At 35.3% G+C, this 18415-nt stretch overlaps 1 protein-coding gene across 2 annotated transcripts in view; it reads right to left on the reverse strand.

The window, feature by feature from the left end:
• LOC115213266 (FMRFamide receptor-like) overlaps positions 1-2380 on the reverse strand; it is a 288283-nt gene extending 285903 nt beyond the window's left edge. For both annotated transcript variants that reach the window (XR_004999664.1, XM_036503858.1), the window contains exon 1: positions 1742-2380. The gene's annotated coding sequence lies outside the window, so the exon portion shown is untranslated. The remainder of the gene's footprint in view (positions 1-1741) is intronic.
• Between the last annotated feature and the right edge of the window lie 16035 nt (positions 2381-18415).

Here is an 18415-nt window from a genome sequence, read left to right on the forward strand (position 1 = left end):
ATTCAGGTGTTTTTTTGCCTTTTTTGTATAACTATCCATCTATCAATATATTAGTTTATTTTTCCTGTCTATCTACCTGTCTACCTATGTATCTATCTATCAATCTATCTATCTTTCTTTTCCTCTCCCTCTCTCTCTATATATATTTATTTATTTACATATATATGTATATGTGCGTGAGCTTGTGTGTTCGTGTGTAGTGTAACGTGCGTGTGTATGTATGCTATGTGTGTACCTGTGTGTGTGTATGTGCGTGTGTGTGTTATAATTAAGTTAATATTTTCAACGAATTTTCTTAATAACAAAATTTTAAAAAACATTGACGAGTGAGTGACAGTATATTGAGAGTAGACTCGAATTTATTCTGAAAATCAAGTTGATTGGGACTTTCAGTTTCGACTATCGATTTATTCAATCAGTCGATAGGTGAAACTTGAAGTGTCAGCCAACTTATTTGCAATATGTCCTTGCTTATTTGAGTAAGCGATATTTACATACAAAATACATATATACATACATACATACATGCATACAAACATATACATATTTATGTATGTATATGTTTATGTGTGTATGTATGAATGTATCCATGTACCTATGTATCTATGCATATATGTGTATATGTGTGTGTATGTATCTATATATATATATATATATATATATATAATATATATATGTGTGTGTGTGTGTGTGTGTGTGTGTGTGTAGATATATATATCAATAATATAGGGTGAAATCAATTAATTAATTTAGAAATAATCATTAATTTCACCAAGTAGAGTTCGGTATGTAAAAGACCCATTCAAGGAAGGTTTAAGTAATACTAATTAAGTAAAAAGAATAGCCAAAACTTTTTGACAATCTATTTCTAAATTCGGTATGTGGTGAGGCAAATCTCTGCTGAACCCTTAATTAATTAGTATTATATATATATATATATATATATATATATATATATATATATATATATATATATATATATATATATATACATATATATATATTATACATACATACACACGCACATCCGTATGTATATACACAATATATTAACAATTGTGTTATATGTGCGTATGTTTGTGTCTGTTTGTTTATATGGATTTTCGATGCATTTATATGTATTTATACCGTCGTATGAGAATAAGGGAGAAATAAATATGAAAATGTGATGAAGGAGAATAAGAGTACAAAAGGAAGACAGAAACAGAGCGCGTAGTGAAGGCATGTCGATAAAAGATGTATACACGCGTTAAAATCATATATTTATTAATTTATGTTGAGACGTATTTACGTGTCCATGTGCGTAAATCTATATAAACACATAAACACACACACACACATACATATGTACATACATACACACACACAAACACACATGCAAACATACACATACATACATACATACATACATACATACATACATACATACATACATACATACATACATACAACAACATATCGTGTGTACGTGTGTATGTGTGTGCGAGCGTGTGAGCGAGTATGTGTTTACAGATGTTTCATTAATTTTAGTTACGAAACTATTACGAAAATATTTGAAATATTAGAATCTTATCTGTTAGAAAAGAGGAAATATCGATCGAAAAAGTTATGTAAACATCTATCGATATTTATTGCTGAAAAAACAGAGAAGCATTTAATACAATTACAGCAAGGAGAAAAATCATAAAACTATTTCTTTTCTTCTTCAGAAATGTCGATATAAAAGAACGTAGAGACTCACCGCAAGAGTTGTGATATTGTTATTCCAATGTGAGCGAACTGAAGTAAAAATGCTGTTACTTCTTACATGTTGATTTGGAGATTGGTAGTTCTATCGATTCCCTGCAACAGCTACCGCTGATGTTTTCTCTCTACCGACCACTATCGCATCTCATCGATGATGTACTAAGGCATATTCGTTTTCTCTTTAAAATGTTAGTGTTATTTGCTGCTTTGTTTGCCACATACAACTTAATATTTTTTGTGTGTGAGTACGTGTGTGAGCGTGTCTTTTTCTTTTCTCCTAATAAACATTTATTCAGCGTATGATTTATTCACTGCAAGAAACAGTATGAGTCTCTATAAAAGTTGCTTTCTTGTTCAAACTTATCACTCACCTACCGTCGTTTAAACGCATGTCCATCCCATGCAATTAAATGGGAATTTCCTTGAATATTTCGTTTTTAGGCAAAACTTCATTAGTTAAAATTGTTGTAATAAGAATACACGTGAAAGGAATCATGTTTTTAGAGGCCAGGTGATGACAAATATGATAGCATATGAATATCTGAAAGTTATAGAAAGTTTATCTGAATAAGTGTATCTGCTGCTGGTAATACAAGTGTATCTAATGATATGATGACATTCTATAAGCAGTGAAGCAATTGGTTCTCTCAGTTATATGATTTATAATATATTATTATATATTTATATAATTTGTTACGTTGCTTTTTCACGCCTACTCATATGAAATAACATGTCATAGAGACAAATCATACACATAGTATGTTATGTGGGTGGTACCAGACATAATGATACGAGAAGGGATGGGCATTAAATTATCATATTGCCCTTTCAAATAATACTAATTCAAAAGTATACGACGGCATTTAAAAACACGATTATATTCTTAGTTATTTCTCCCAAAATATAGTTAGTCAATATTGAATAAACTTTAATTATATCTTTAAGTATAATTTACCGCAAGGTCAAAATTCAGTTTTATTGTAACGTATGGTAGCAAATTAAAACTTCTTTTGCGAACCTCTGTGATCTATGAACTGGGCAGAATGAGAATGCTGTATATTATAAAAGGGATTTCGTTAATCCAAAAGGAATTCCTGTAGTTTGCTTCATATCCCCCGAATTCTTACTAGCTTCCTATTGATTGAACTAAAAGTTTTTGCATTACAAGATAAATTAAAATACGGAACGTAACAATCACGCTTTTCCCAAAAGTATCAGAGGCATAAGTGAAACGAAATGAATTCGATTAATTTGGGGATCGGGAAATTTATTTCTTTCGCTGAAGTACCCATACATAACACCTAACTAATTATTGACTGCATCCAGCAGCCAAGTTTCAAACGGCATTGTGAACAATTAAGTTCTGTGGTATTATTTCAGATTTTCGCCACAATTGTATGTAGGATAGGATTCGAGGAGTGTGACACGTTTGCTTAAACTTCTAAACTTTATTACGGTTTTATACTGCAAGGTATATAAAATATACATTTTATATATATATTTATATATATATATATGTGTGTGTGTGTGTGTGTGTGGTGTGTGCGTGTGCTTATTTATGTGTTAGTAAATAAATATATATATATATATATATACATGAATATATATGTGTATGTGTATGTAGATAGATATAATATATATATATATATATATATATATTATACTTATGCGTATGTATATACACACACACACACACACACACACACACACATTATATATATATATATATATATATATATATATATATATATATATATATATATATATTATATATAATATACTAACATATATGCATACAGTCACTAACATACACACGCACAGAAATACTTAAAACATACCCTACGTCAATCTTATTTAATAACATTTCCAACTAATTTACCGGTAACTGGGTGAAATGAAGTATATAGAATACCGCCTGTCTAAAACTTTAGCGAAACACTTGCAGCATATCTAAGATAATATATACAAAGTGTGTGTGTGTGTGTGTGTATGTGTGTGTGTGTGTGCGTGTGTGTGTACAAGCTCAGTGTCTCCTACTATAGTCCCGAGCCGACCAAAACCTTGTGAGGGAATTTGGTCGACAGATACTGAAAAAAACCCGTTGTGTTTGTGTGTGTGTGTATGTGCGCGCGCATGTGTGTTTGTTTGTCCGCGCGCGCTTGTGTGTGTATGCGATCTTTGTGTCTATGCCTGGCCCCCATCACCCCTTGACAACCGGTGTAGATGCGTTTACGTCCCCATATCTTAGCGGTTCGGTAAATAGAATCCGATGGAATAAATACCAGGCTTAACCAAAATAATAGAACTGTTGTCAATTCATTCGAGTAAAACTTCTTTAAGGTGGCGACCCCCCTCCCGCCCCATGGCTTCAGTCTAAAGACTGAAACATGTAAATTATAAAAGATAAAGAATATCTAACCAGTGATTATCCAAATAAACAATATGTAATACAACTGTACCTAAATCAGTGTACATTATCATAAAAGAAAAACTGTTTTATGAAGAGTCAGAGCGTATCTGCAATTTGGGAACAAGAAATATTGGCAGAGAGTAAAATTTTAAACCTCTATCAAATCAAGTTGTGCACTTACCTACAAGAAAAATTGAAATGTCAAAATAAATGGATACTATTGGGTTATCCAGAAAGTTCGTGCCGATTTATAGCAGCTTACGTTTCGACTTATTTTAGAACATGGTTGAGTCCATGAAATAGGATTTGACTACACCGCCATTTTGAGCACAAGTTAAACTATCTTTTCATGGAAGGAGGTTTATATTCCTATATTCCTATATTCTGTGTTAATTCTGTAACCCTTTGAATTGGAAGGTAAGAACGTTCATTTTCGGCACTTGATGCTTTGGGTACCAGACAAAAATTGCTGCAGCTCGGCTGGGATGTGTTACCCCACCCTCCATATTCACCAGATATTGCTCCTTCGGATTTCCACTTATTCAGGTCTCTGTAGAATAGTCTTAATGATAAAAATTTCAATTCCTTGGATGACGTAAAAAGATACCTTGATGAATTCTTTGCCATGAAACCAACTCAGTTCTGGGAAAAGGGTATTTTCAAGTTAAAGGAAAGATGGAGACGCATTGTGCAACAAAATGGTTCATATTTGGTTGATTAGAAATGTAATGGCAAGTATTTATTGACCTTTCTCTTTCCTCTAAAAATCGGCATGAACTTTCCGGACAACCCAATATATAACCTAACTGCAGATGTGACTATATTTAAATATCCAACATGAGTTCGTCTGAGGAGGGATACTAAATTTATCTACTCTGCTTATGTTAATTTGATATTTTATTGTCACCTGATATTTTATTCCTGGATGTGTGCACGTTCATATAGCCTCAGATTATGTGTATATTGAGAAATAAGAAGATTCCAGAAAATCCCTTCTGGCATCAAGTGGATCGTAAAGTTGTTAGTATGTAATTAATGAAAATAAATACGTACTGCAGATAAGGGTTATTTGTCTTAAAACTAATGTTTCTGATTTTAAGAGTATCTTCCATAACCAGTTTCATCAAAACACATACATTTTCTTGACTTCATTTTATCTTCCATTTTGAATGCGTAAATTGTGGTTTCCTGAAGAAACTACAACTTTTTTGAAAAATAATAGCTTACTGGTTATAAATTATGATGGATGTTTAGAATTGTTCATACTATTATAACTATAGATTAGATAGCAAAATTCTTGTTAGATATTCTATTTGCCAATTTGAAAATCCCTCATTTGAAAGTTTCAACTTAATTAGTTCGTGACGTAAACTAAATATCTTAATGATTGTAGCAACAAAAATAAAGACTAAACATAAAACTAAAAGTCCAGTTTCTCAATCGCAAATGCTTTGTCTTTGGCTGACTTCTAAATAGTCACATCTGCAGTATAGAGTAGCCAATTTCCAAGGGAGTACTAAAAGGTTCCTGGCTTTGGATAAAACAAAAATAAAGGAAAATCAGTTAGTTACGATTTATTCAACAAATTCTCCTCTCAGACTCTCATATTTATTGCAGCAGTCGTTCAGTCTTTCTAAGCCCTGTAAAAGAGCTCGAAAGGCCTGTAAAAGAACTCCAACCAGGAACTTTCAGCACCCCGAATGGCCTCCGCAGATATCGGTGGAGGTTATAACGTTATCCGTGAAGCGTAGACTGCAGAGACTCAGTGAGGAATATCGCTTGTGGCCGGGCGACGCCGACTCGGAACCCGCCTTGGTCTTGAATGAGGCGTGAGTGATGACGGAGTATACGGGTACAAGCGATGTTGGGGAGGAATAGTGACAAGAGGTTGAAAAGCCTCAGTGTCATAATGTTTATTGAATAATGTTTAATATTTATTGTATGTTATTGTATTTAAGAGGCTTAACGCCCCAATTTTTAAATGGACTATTAAGTCCAATAATTGTAAAATTGAAGAGGTTCAATACTTAATTTTGTCTTTTTTCTGTGGAAAAAAAATAGGGAATAATGTTTTAGAGAAGCAAAATATCGGCGGGCGTTTTTTGTCTTCTCCCATTAATATCATACTTTTTTCATCATTCACCTCATCAAAGTTTTTGTCCAGCCAGCAATAGAAAAACGATTTTATTCACACAAATATGCAACCGAAGAGTTTAAAGTACCAGCAATGATAAGGCTGTTGACTGGGAGAACACAAACATGGTGTAAACAGTAAGCTTGGCAGGAAAAAACGTGCCTTTAAGGAGTACAAAAACAATAAAAAATGAAAGATGCAATTATGTACAGGTTGATGGAAGAAAAGCAGGAAAAAACGGTTTTATCGATCGCATTCTGACCTGGAATCGATTTTTGAAGACTTATACACGCCCTGATACCGTCAGTATCTACATATCAAATTTGAGCGCAATCGGATGGAGGATGCCCGAGATCCGAGAAGACACACACACAGACAGACAGAGAGAACGGATCTTATACAAGAGATATTTATATTTCCCAGGAAAACGAAATTCGGACGTGTGCGAACTACGCGTCTGTAGTAACAGCCTCGAACTGGCGCTTCCTAGAGGGGCAAAAAGTTTTCCACGTTTTTATGAAGTGTGACATAACTTCTCGCCTAGAGGATTTTGCCCACACGGCTTTAATTTTAGAGGAAAAATAAAGTTCGATACATTTTGAACGGACCTTGTGTATATAAAGTATATGTGTGTGTGTGTGTATGTACGTATATATATATATATATATATATATATATATAATTTCCTTACAAGTGTTCATGTACATTAATTATCTTTACATGTCTATAAAAATGTATTTACAGGCATAAATATGGTTATCTGACTATTTACTAGTTGGTAAGATTTTCGAATACAAAAAATAAAAAATAAAATATCATTGAAGCTATACGATGCTTTTTCTAAGATATCTACATAATGTTGCCTATCAGGAATTATATGTGGTCGCATTTAGAAGCCAATATTTCAACTGACATTTAGATATATGAATTTTCTTTTGTAATTTAGAATGCAGTCTCCGTTAAATTTGTTTCCTGCTAAATTAACTTTACAGCGTTATATTTTTAACATTATGCGCAATGTTTCTCTGGCCGTATTTCTACAATATACATGCTACACTAATTTAAGAACAAATATTAAATTAAAGCAAATACATTCTAGTAAGATTCAGAAAAGCTTTTAAAGAATATCTTGTCTTAAGTATGTGAAGTAAAAAGGGCTTTATCAATATCAGACGTCACATTATTTTGACATCAATTCAACTGTTGAAAATCATAAGAGAGTTTCTAATTATCTGAGAATATTATACAAATATCCATAATGATAACCTTTTGTCAAAAACATGATTATTACTACGCGCGCACAAACATATACACACACGTAAATACATAATGCATGTGAATGTATATATATAATATATATATATATATATATATATATATATATATATATAAATATATACGAGTGAGTAGACAAAAGAAGAAAGAGCACTCAAGCAGTTCATTGGGAATTACACGTATAGATCAAAAGAGTTTGATTCAAATTCATTGCACCAAGGTCACCGCTATCAACCACCCCCTTGTGCAGGATCGCCATTTACCAATCCCCAACGTTTACCAATCTTCAACGTATACAAATTACCAACGCTTACCAATCCCCAACGCTTGTTTTGCGCGCGTATCCTCGCGCACGCCCTCATGCGAATGCACATGTGCAAGCGCATGCCTGTGTGTGCGCGCACCGGTACGCATGCAAATATTCATATGTACATGTGAATGAATACGCATGTGTGTATGTATGCGCGTATGTGCGTACATGTGTGCGTATGCATGTGTTTGTGCGTGTGCGTGCGTATGTGCGTGTTAGTCTAGCCGTGTGTATGTGCGTGTGTCTGTGTCTGTGTGTGTGCAGACGTGTGCATGCGTGGCCATGTACAGATGCGGACACTCGCTTCAATATACACATACACGTAAAACTATATGAGCTCGCCTACATACCCACATATAGAACTGTATACTGCACATGCCACGTCTTCCTACTTCTCCCCCGCCAAAAAACCTAACCGGTTTCTGATCGCCATCTTGCCTATTTCCTGTCCTCTACGCGGACAATTTCCAGTTCGCCATGTGGTATTTTCCAAATAATTGTTACCCATACAAAAAAAAATTCAAACCACAACACCGCATGACTTTTCTCAACCAATCGCATCCCACCTTACGGTGATTACCACCAACTCCTGTCATTCAAATTCAAAATGGCTAACGACTAGCATCACACTTGAAGCTCAAGTGTACCAACGAATGTGAATCAAACTGTTTTGGTCCATACGTACATGTGTGTGTTTGTGTACATATAATATAATCCTTTCTACTATAGGCACAAGGCCTGAGGTTTTGGGTAGGCGACTAGTCGATTACAACGAACCCATAATTTCACTGGTACTTATTTTATCGACCCCGAAAGGATAAATGGCAAAGTCGAACTCGCTAAGCAATTCGCTAAGCATTTCGTCCAGCGTGGTGACGACCCTGCCAGCTCGCCGCCTTGTGTACATATAATATAGTAAAATACAATATAATAATTGGATTTAAAGAATCGCGCAGACCCACCATAAGCACTCCAGACGCGGACTCGGCTATCCGTTTGCGTAGATAATTAAATTCCAGTTTAATCCAACTTGACTGTTCTTGACTGAAAAACCGGGGACGATACTAATTCATTATGTAAATGTAAGTGAATTATGAAACAGCATCATGAATAGTTTCCTTGTCTATATATATATAATAGTGAGAAAATGTGTGTCTGTGTGTGTGTGTCTGTGTCTGTGTCTGTGTGTCTGTCTGTCTATCTGTATGTGTGAATCACTAAAATTCAAGAAGTACCCAACGGATTTTAATCAAATTCTACATATGCATTACTTAGGGTCCATGGAGTGTCATGAGCAAACACTGTTCCACTTCTTGCCTAATGCGAGCCCGGAGCAATCTTTTAGACTGGTGCGGTATTACGTGTCAAAAGTGAATATTGTTTCACTTTTATTCTTTCACCTTTAATTCTAATGTGATAACACTCAGCCCCTGGTATATAAAGATATTCATTTACCGTTCAATTAACAGTAAATAATTATCGCAGCAGTTGTAAGGTTGCAAAGTATTTACAGTTACATATTAACCCTTAAATTAACATTTAATATATGTGATTAAGATATATATATATATTAAGAAATTTATCTATGATTATTGTGACATTTACCGTTTGATTAGAAGTTCGTACATGTGCTTCTATTAGGTTAATCTATATGTATCAAACGGCTCCACCAAATCAAATAGTATCACACCCCACAAGTGTCAACATTTAATTGTTTTTCATTTCGATTAAAACAATATGAAATTTTATAGAGACAATCTTTCTATAGTCAAATATAGTAAAGAAATTTATACCACGACGACCACGACAACGTCACTTTTTGTATATGAGTCTCTATGTGTCTATGAGTGTATGAGTGTGCATGTGTCTTAGTGCGTGCGTGTGTGTTTCTGCATTAAGGACGTTATTCAACACACACATACCTATACATATGTGACGCCTGACATGTGTGAATATATGTCTTCGTGTGTCTCTCTGGCTATATAGTGTTACACCCCACGACTCTCAATAAGTATTTTTTTCATTTCCTTTAAATTAATATAACATTTCATAGGCATAATATTTTCATAGTCAACTATAGTACAGGACATACTATATGAAAGTGTATGTGTCTGTGTGTGTGTGTCTGTGTGTGAGTGTCTGTGTGTTTGCGCGATCGATAGATATGAAATAGTAAAGGATATGTTATACCACGACGACCGCGACGTCACACTTTGTATATGAAAATGTATGTGTCTGTGAATGAATGAATGTGTGTGAGTGTGTATGTCTCTGTGACTGTGTGTGTTTGTGTTATTAAACATGCACACACATTTACACATGCATATACATATGTCACGACTGACATGCGTGAATGTATAACTGTATGAATCTCTCTCACTATATGTATGTGACTGTATGTGAGAGTGTATACCTGTGTATTATCACATTTTGTATATGTATGTGTATGTGTCTGTGAGTGTGTGAGTGTTTGCGCGTTCATTATGTACGTTAATAAACACATAAACATCTACACATACATATACACATGTGACGAGAACAGCTGGAGATGAAACTCTCAGCAAAAAACAAACAATTCGATGGCATGTCCAAGGTATATAAAAATACCCTACTGCCGTTCGATTACCAGGTCATAGTTAGCGTAGCTGTTGCAAGGTTGCAAGTTATTTACAATTAGCTTATGTTTGATTAATTTACACTGCATACAAAAATATAGATATACTACATACAACTGCTTACAAAAATAGAGATTAATGTATATCTATATATATATAACTGTAGTTGTGTGAGTGTCTGTCTCCTACGATTTAGATTCCTAACTCCTCCCACATTTTGCGGTGCAGTTTAACCAAATTCGGGTATCTTATAGTCGTGATTAATATCGAGCCCGTCTGGCTATTAGCGCGCGTCTACGATGAGTCTACGATTTTAAAAATAATTTAACATCATTTTTTATTCCATTTTAATGCATAATTTTTCGTGTGTCGATGGCGGCGGAGTTGGCGTCCACGCTCAAACACCTGCACCTGTGTTTGCTTCTCCCCCTTCTTCCCTCCCTCGTGAAGCTGTGGGGAAGGGAGTTTAAGGAAATCAACGTCGTAATGCGTTGTCAAGGAGACCAGCGTTCTTTTAGAACAACGACTTCATGGCTTGAAGACACCAAAACAGAAATAGCTAAGAAAGCCCGAATTGGCATCTATAAAGGAAGTAACTCTCTAAAAATGCTTATATAGTTATTTCCCTTACAAACCCGAGCAACGCCGGGCGATACTGCTAGTTTTCTCTATATTCATAATTGTTTTTATTACAATATTGAACAAAAAATATGCCACCAAATAAAAAACTGAAGGCAAGACTCTCAGGAGATAAGGGACATGAGACTTTCTCAAGATCAGCAAAGGCATACTGCAACATATCAGACGGAGTCACAAGAGTGAAGGGAAACAAGGCTTTCTGAAGACCCACAGCACGTCAAATAGAGAAGGGAGATGAGCCTGTCTCAAGATCCACAGCACGTCAACTAGAATTTCAAGAGAGAAGGGAGATGGCATTTTCTGAAGATCAAGATCAGCAAATGCATGCTGCAGCCCGTCTGATGGAGTCTCAAGAGACAAGGGAGATGAGACTTTCCCATCAGCACTTAGTGCAGCATTTAATCATTAAAGCAACACTTAGCACGCCAGATAACACAGAGATCCAATAGCTCTCAGAACAGACCACGTACAAATTTTTTCTCAGCTCCTGGGGCCTGTTTTCGGATATGATCCATCCCATTCTTATAAAAAATATAATTCTGTCCAAATTGGTGTGCTAAACTCAAATTGTCATTTCTGCAAAGCTTTAAAATTTACTCCACAAATGTTTTGTTATCAATGCTGCACTTTCCCGTATCACCTATCTCAACATGACTGTAATATATATATATATATATACAAACAATGCCATTTCAATCCCGAGCAACCTCGGGTATCTCTGCTAGTATATAGATAAATAAATGTGTGTGTATTTGTAAAGTCACACATATATACATACATATATATATATATATATACATATGAAAAACAAGAACATGAAATACAAAAACATAGAAAACGAACTTTTTGCGAACAACGAAAGAAACAAATAGAAAAAAACAAGACAGGCAACCTAAAGAACAATCCTTTCATCAGTTGATACACCGTTTTATCTAATCCGCATATCGAATATTAGGAAAAGATGCGCCTTCATTAAAACAGTTGCTCCTGCAAAGCAAATTAAATAAAATTTGAGATTTACGGAGGGACAAAGTTGGTTACAAAAACAGGACAGTGAAAACAAACGGCTAGGGCTATTAAACCATAAAGTGGTGAAGTCATGGCCGCTGGGGAAACAAGCTTTGACAGGAGACAGACAAAAATGCGTGCTATCCCTGTATCTGAACGAGAAGAAAGAAATTCGAGTTAGGAGAAGAAAGATGACTGCTGGTCATGTGTGAGCAACGAGAGAGTCAAATGAGGAAGAGTGAATGAGAGAGAGGGACAGGGAGAGAACGGTGAAGGGAGAGAATTAGAGAATGGATGAGATACATAAAAGGGGAGATAAAAAGAATATAGAAAGAAGAAGACGGAAAGAGAAATAGAGATAGTGATAGAATGGTGTTGCACGGGATCGATGCTAGACATATGTAATGTGTGTATGAGTGTGTCTATAAAAGTTTTGAAGAAATGACTAACAGTATATTGATTTGCTGTGAAGAGACAAAAATTCAACATTTGGGACACTTGCCCTTCGTGAGAGAAAATATTTTTATGCGATCAAATATTCTTTCCTTTCAAAAAAGGGAAATGGCCAACACGTCGTATATTTCACATCTCAACGCAAATCAGCGTATTTTTTCTACAAATATCTAAATATCAACTTCTGAGGAAGGACCATATGGTCTATGTTCATTTAACTGTCTATTTATATATCTACCTACACATATATATATGTGTGTGTGTGTGTGTGTGTGTGTGTGTGTGTGTGTGTATGTAACTATACATATATATCATGGATTCGATCAAGCATTTTTGTGATAAGTGTTACTTTTTTTCAAGCGATGATTTTGCAAGAAGATTCTTTTATTGTGCGGAAAGGATTTGCTCGCATCCAATCCCATGCTCTGAACATGGACAAAATAAACTCGAAAAGAAGAACTAGTCTACATCATCGCATATTGTCAGTGTCGCAAGTTTTCTCTCAGAGTCTCCTTCACTTAGAGAAATGTTGTTAAATCTATAGAGGGGCCTCCTGCTCCCAATAAACAAACCGCGTACCTGGACACCAACCCAGGTATTTTCGCATCCCTGCGCTTACATACCTCCTTACATACACATGCACACATATTTTATACATATATATTTGTATATATATATATATATATATATATATATTTTTTATAAAGGGCTTAGTAAAATAAATTACTTTGCCACATACTGAACTCATACTTTGCCACATACTGAGTTCAGTATGTGGCAAAGTAATTTATTTTACTAAGCCCTTTATAAAATGTAATATTTTGAATTCGCCTTAAATGGTCCCTTTACATACTGAATACTTGGTGAAATTGATTAATAATTAATTAATTTTACCCTCAATTGTTGAAATTATATATATATATATAGATAGATAGATAGATAGATAGATAGATAGATAGATAGATAGATAGATAGATAGATAGATAGATAGATAGATAGATAGATAGATTAGATAGATAGATAGATAGATAGATAGAGATAGATAGATAGATAGATAGATAGATAGATAGATAGATAGATAGATAGATAGATAGATAGATAGATAGATAGATAGATAGATATTACTCAAAGAAATTCCAACTTTGATTTTCACGCTTTATTTGCAATCTTATAATAATATAATAATAAAATAATATGATATAATGAAATCACAGAATATTAAATGCCCGTTCCTATTGAACTAGTACTTTCAAACAAGCTTTGCAATATTCAGTTTCATGTAATAGTGGTGACAGTTATGTTTTACAATTTACAATTGTAGTGAGATGGCTAAAACGTGTGCCTTAAATACATTTGTATATCAGTTCCTTTCCACTTCATTTCCCTTATTGATGTGTCTTTGAATCTCAGTCTAGGTTCTTCCATGATTTCTTTTCCCCTTGCATAGTTGGGAATAAAGGTGTGGTCTGGAGAGTTTGCTGTTAACCATTCTGTGTACGTGGCCCAACCAGCATGAATTTCTATCGATGAGGATTTCCATCATAGACGGCAAACCAGCACGCCGTAGGACCTCTTATTCCTGATCTTACCAGGAGAATGATAATCATAATTCGACGTAGCTGTCTTATTATATATGAATATAACTTGTATATTTGAGCTTTATAGACTCTCCAGATATCAGCTCCGTACTACAGGAGAGAAAACTATAATCTTGTATACCTTACATTTAACACGTAAAGAAATATGCTTATTTCTCCACAGCCGCTTCTGCAGCCTGCCAAATGTAGCATTAGGTCTGCTCATTCTGTATATGATCTCCTGGTCCAGTTGTGCATGATTTCAGATCGTGCTGCCTAGGTATTTATATGCTTTGCACAAGGTCAGCCTATCATATATACTAGTGATGTTTTCCTCTGTTACAGAGACATTAGGTTTTCCACAGGTTGGTAAAGGCATTTAGACTTTATGATGTTGATATTAAGACTGAATTGTTGTGCAGTTCTGATAAAGTTATCTACTAGTTTCTGCATATCTTTTAGCGTTGTGGTCAATTAATACACAATCATCAGCAAACAGCATTTCTCATACTAGGGCCTCCATAGTGCGCGACTTTGCTTTATACTGTGCAGCATTGAACAGATCAGCGTCATGCCACATCTGAATCTAAATTTCCCCTCCAATTCCCTCGAAGGCAATATCCAACACCAATGCGAGATAGAGGGATAGCAGTGCTGGAGCAAGTAAGCACCCATCTTTAAATCAATATCTTAAGCTCGCTTGAGGTATTACAATTTTGTACTACAATGGCTTGCATTCCTCCGTGCAAGAATTTGACCAAGTTGATGAACCTTCAAGGACATGCATATTTCGTAAGAATATCTCAAAGACTATCATGGGAAACTGTGATAAAAGCCTTCGTAAATTTATGAATATTGTATACATAGGTATGCTCTGTTCAATATATTTTTCCTTAATTAGTTTAAGACAGAAAATCATGTCCACAGTGCTTCTACCACAACAGAAGCCACACTGTGTCTTAGGTAAGACATTTGGACAGAAATACTGATTTAGTTTTTTAATAGAATACTAGTCAAGATATTCCCAACTATTAATAGATGAGATATTCCTAGGCAGTTTCTACAGTCCGCTCTACAAACGTTTTTGACGATAGGAATGATATCTGCGTCTTTCCAGTTTTGTGGAACTGTTTCCGTCTTAGACAATGCTACACAGGTTTTCAATAAGTTTTACACATCTATGGTTCCAGATTTCAGCGGGTATACAACATCTGCCAGGTGCTTTATCCTCTTCCATTTGTTTTATTGCAATATTCAATTCCTCGTAAGTAGGTTCGTCATATAAGGAACAGATGGTTAGCTTTTGTGTAACTTTCCGAAATGCAGTATGGTCCACGAATGCCTAAGATATGAAGGAGGCTGTCAAAGAGATGGGCAAATCGATCATTGTTGTCTGATTTCTCTTGAAGTACTGCTTTGCCATCAAGAACTATGAGATTTGTTTTGCCTCTTCTCTGTGGCCTACATACCTCTCGAGGTCCTGAGTAAAATGCATTTATATCGTTTTTATCAGCATAATATTGCAGCTTTCCAGTTTTGGTCTCTCACCAATCTGGTTTCAGTTGTTTCTTAGCATATTGTTGCACCTTACTTCTTGCTTCCACCAGTTTTCCTCTGTTTGACTTAGTGTTGTAATTTAGCTACCTCGATTTGGAATGTTCCGTCCCTCCAGCAGGATCTGTAGTTGGATGTCGTTCTCATTGAACTAATCTTCATGTTTTTCCACCAGTTTGCCTAGGATTCATTCAGCCGTTTCCTATGTAGTTATTTTAAAGATATTCCATTTTTCTTCAAGCCCTTTGTTTCCATTATATTCCCATCCTTCTCTCTGGATCTGTCACTACTCTTGCACTCAAATCTCTTGCAGTTATCAACTTCCCTTTGCTGGGAACTTTGCACAGTACCTCTCCCAGCTTAAGACAGAATCCTTCTTTCACTTCCTGGAGTTTATCCATTGTGGGCGCGTAAACACTGACAGCTGTGACATAGACTTTTTTAGAGTAGTAGTCTCATTGTCATGATCCTGTCATTGACAAGTATTGGGTCTTCCTTCAGTTGTAGAGTGATGGGATTTCTTATTGCAAGGCCAAGATCCACATCCCTCCGTTCTTTTTCCCTATTACCACTGCAGAATGTGTAACCATCATCAACCATGCTGTCATATCCAGATAATCTAGTTTCACCGGAAACAGCTATGTCGACATTGTATCTATCTAATTCCTTTGCAGTAAGAGCAATGTTGCCCTCAGGTCTTTGATATCTTGTTTTATGAATTAATGTACTATCATTCCATTCGTCAATATTCATTGTTTTCCTGTGTCGTATCTTACACGGCACTGGCTGCTGCAGCGATAACGAACCAGAGAAGACCTTGTTTATCCGGGCGACGTCTGTGCCAGTATGAGAATCTTTTGCCTTTATCATTTCATGAAGGGAAACTAGCTTTGCAATAGGCCAGTATCATCATCTCGGTTACTTCCCTTTTGAAAGACATTGACATTTGTGTGTATAATTTCTTCCTGTGTCACAATCAGCGATTAACTACCAACTTAATAAACTTTATTTTGTAAAGTGCATAGTGCCTAGTTTTAATTTCGAAATATTATGACTCCAGAGACTGCATTGAAATTCTGAGAAACGTCAACTTTTCAAGTAGCAATACATCTGTAACCAGATTTATAATTAGATCTTATCTCCAAACCGCACCTTGTAATATTAGTATCACTAATTAAACAGCCCTTTTAAGTGTTTCGCTGAAGGGCTTTGCATTCCAATTCAGCTACTGTATAAAATCTTTGCTGTATTCATACTTTCTAATTTTCAAATAACTTTGTAATAAAATGAACCTCTCCTCTATTTTTTTTCTATTTATTGATAAATTGTCTCTCATTCGAAATAAATTTTCTGATCATTGCATGTGTATTATATTTCCTCCATAAAGCGGTGATCTGTCAGAAACGATATTACGCCGGGTGAAATGTTTAGCGGTATTTCGTCTGCCGCTACGTTCTGAGTTCAAATTCCGCCGAGGTCGACTTTGCCTTTCATCCTTTCGGGGTCGATTAAATAAGTACCAGTTACGCACTGGGGTCGATATAATCGACTTAATCCGTTTGTCTGTCCTTGTTTGTCCTTTCTGTGTTTAGCCCTCTGTGGGCAATAAAGAAATAGGTATTTCGTCTGCCGCTACGTTCTGAGTTCAAATTCCGCCGAGGTCGACTTTGCCTTTCATCTTTTCGGGATCGATTAAATAAGTACCAGTTACGCACTGGATTCGATATAATCGACTTAATCCGTTTGTCTGTCCTTGTTTGTCCTCTCTGTGTTTACCAATTGTAGGTAGTAAAGAAATAGGTATTTCGTCTGTCTTTATGTTCTGAGTTCAAATACCGCCGAGATCGACTTTGCCTTTCATCCCTTCCGAGTCAATAAATTAAGTACCAATTATGTACTGGGGTCGATCTAATCGACTGGGCCCCCTCTCCAAATATTTCGGGCCTTGTGCCTAGAGTAGAAAAGATTATATTCCTTTTATTCAATAATTCCTAGAAATTTGTCAGAATATCCATAGTTATCCAGAATTTGTATTTCCTTTATCATAAAGCGTAACAGAACTTGCTTCATTTTTTTCAGTGACGAAATGAGGAAAAATTTCAGTTCAACAAACTGACAAATCTGTCAGGTTATTTATTTATTTATTTTTCTATGAATAAAACTAAATGCATTGATCGAAATAGTTGACACTACCGCAATTACAATGTCTCCTTTATACTGTATTGAAACATGTTTCTTGGTTCCCAACAGTTTCGGATTAGCTTTCGCTGGTTCTACAACGTCAACATAAGACTAATACATAAAATTCATTAGTGATGATAGATTCTTATTGAAAATACGTTATAATTGTCGGTGATAATATAGAATGGCAAATTGAAGCTAATAAAATATTTGGGAAATATTAGTACCCAAATCTTCTTACGTTCGTAATTTTCTTTTTTTTTTTCAACTTCTCCCCAAACCGCTGAGTCATTCAGTGATCAAGTGATCACTGTAAACCCAGGTTTTCTTCTGTTGCTCTTTCTTTCTTTCTCTCCCTCACACACACACACTCTCTTTCTCTCTCCCTCACACACTCTCTCTATCTATCTATATATCTGTCAATTTATCTTCCTCTCTTCCACAAAATTCACCAGTGGTTTCCAACCTTGGAGAATTTCATAGTCACAATTTTATTTTTAAAAAAAATGAAAT

The sequence above is a fragment of the Octopus sinensis genome, linkage group LG6 (genome assembly GCF_006345805.1).
Source record: "Octopus sinensis linkage group LG6, ASM634580v1, whole genome shotgun sequence".
NCBI lineage: Eukaryota > Metazoa > Mollusca > Cephalopoda > Octopoda > Octopodidae > Octopus > Octopus sinensis.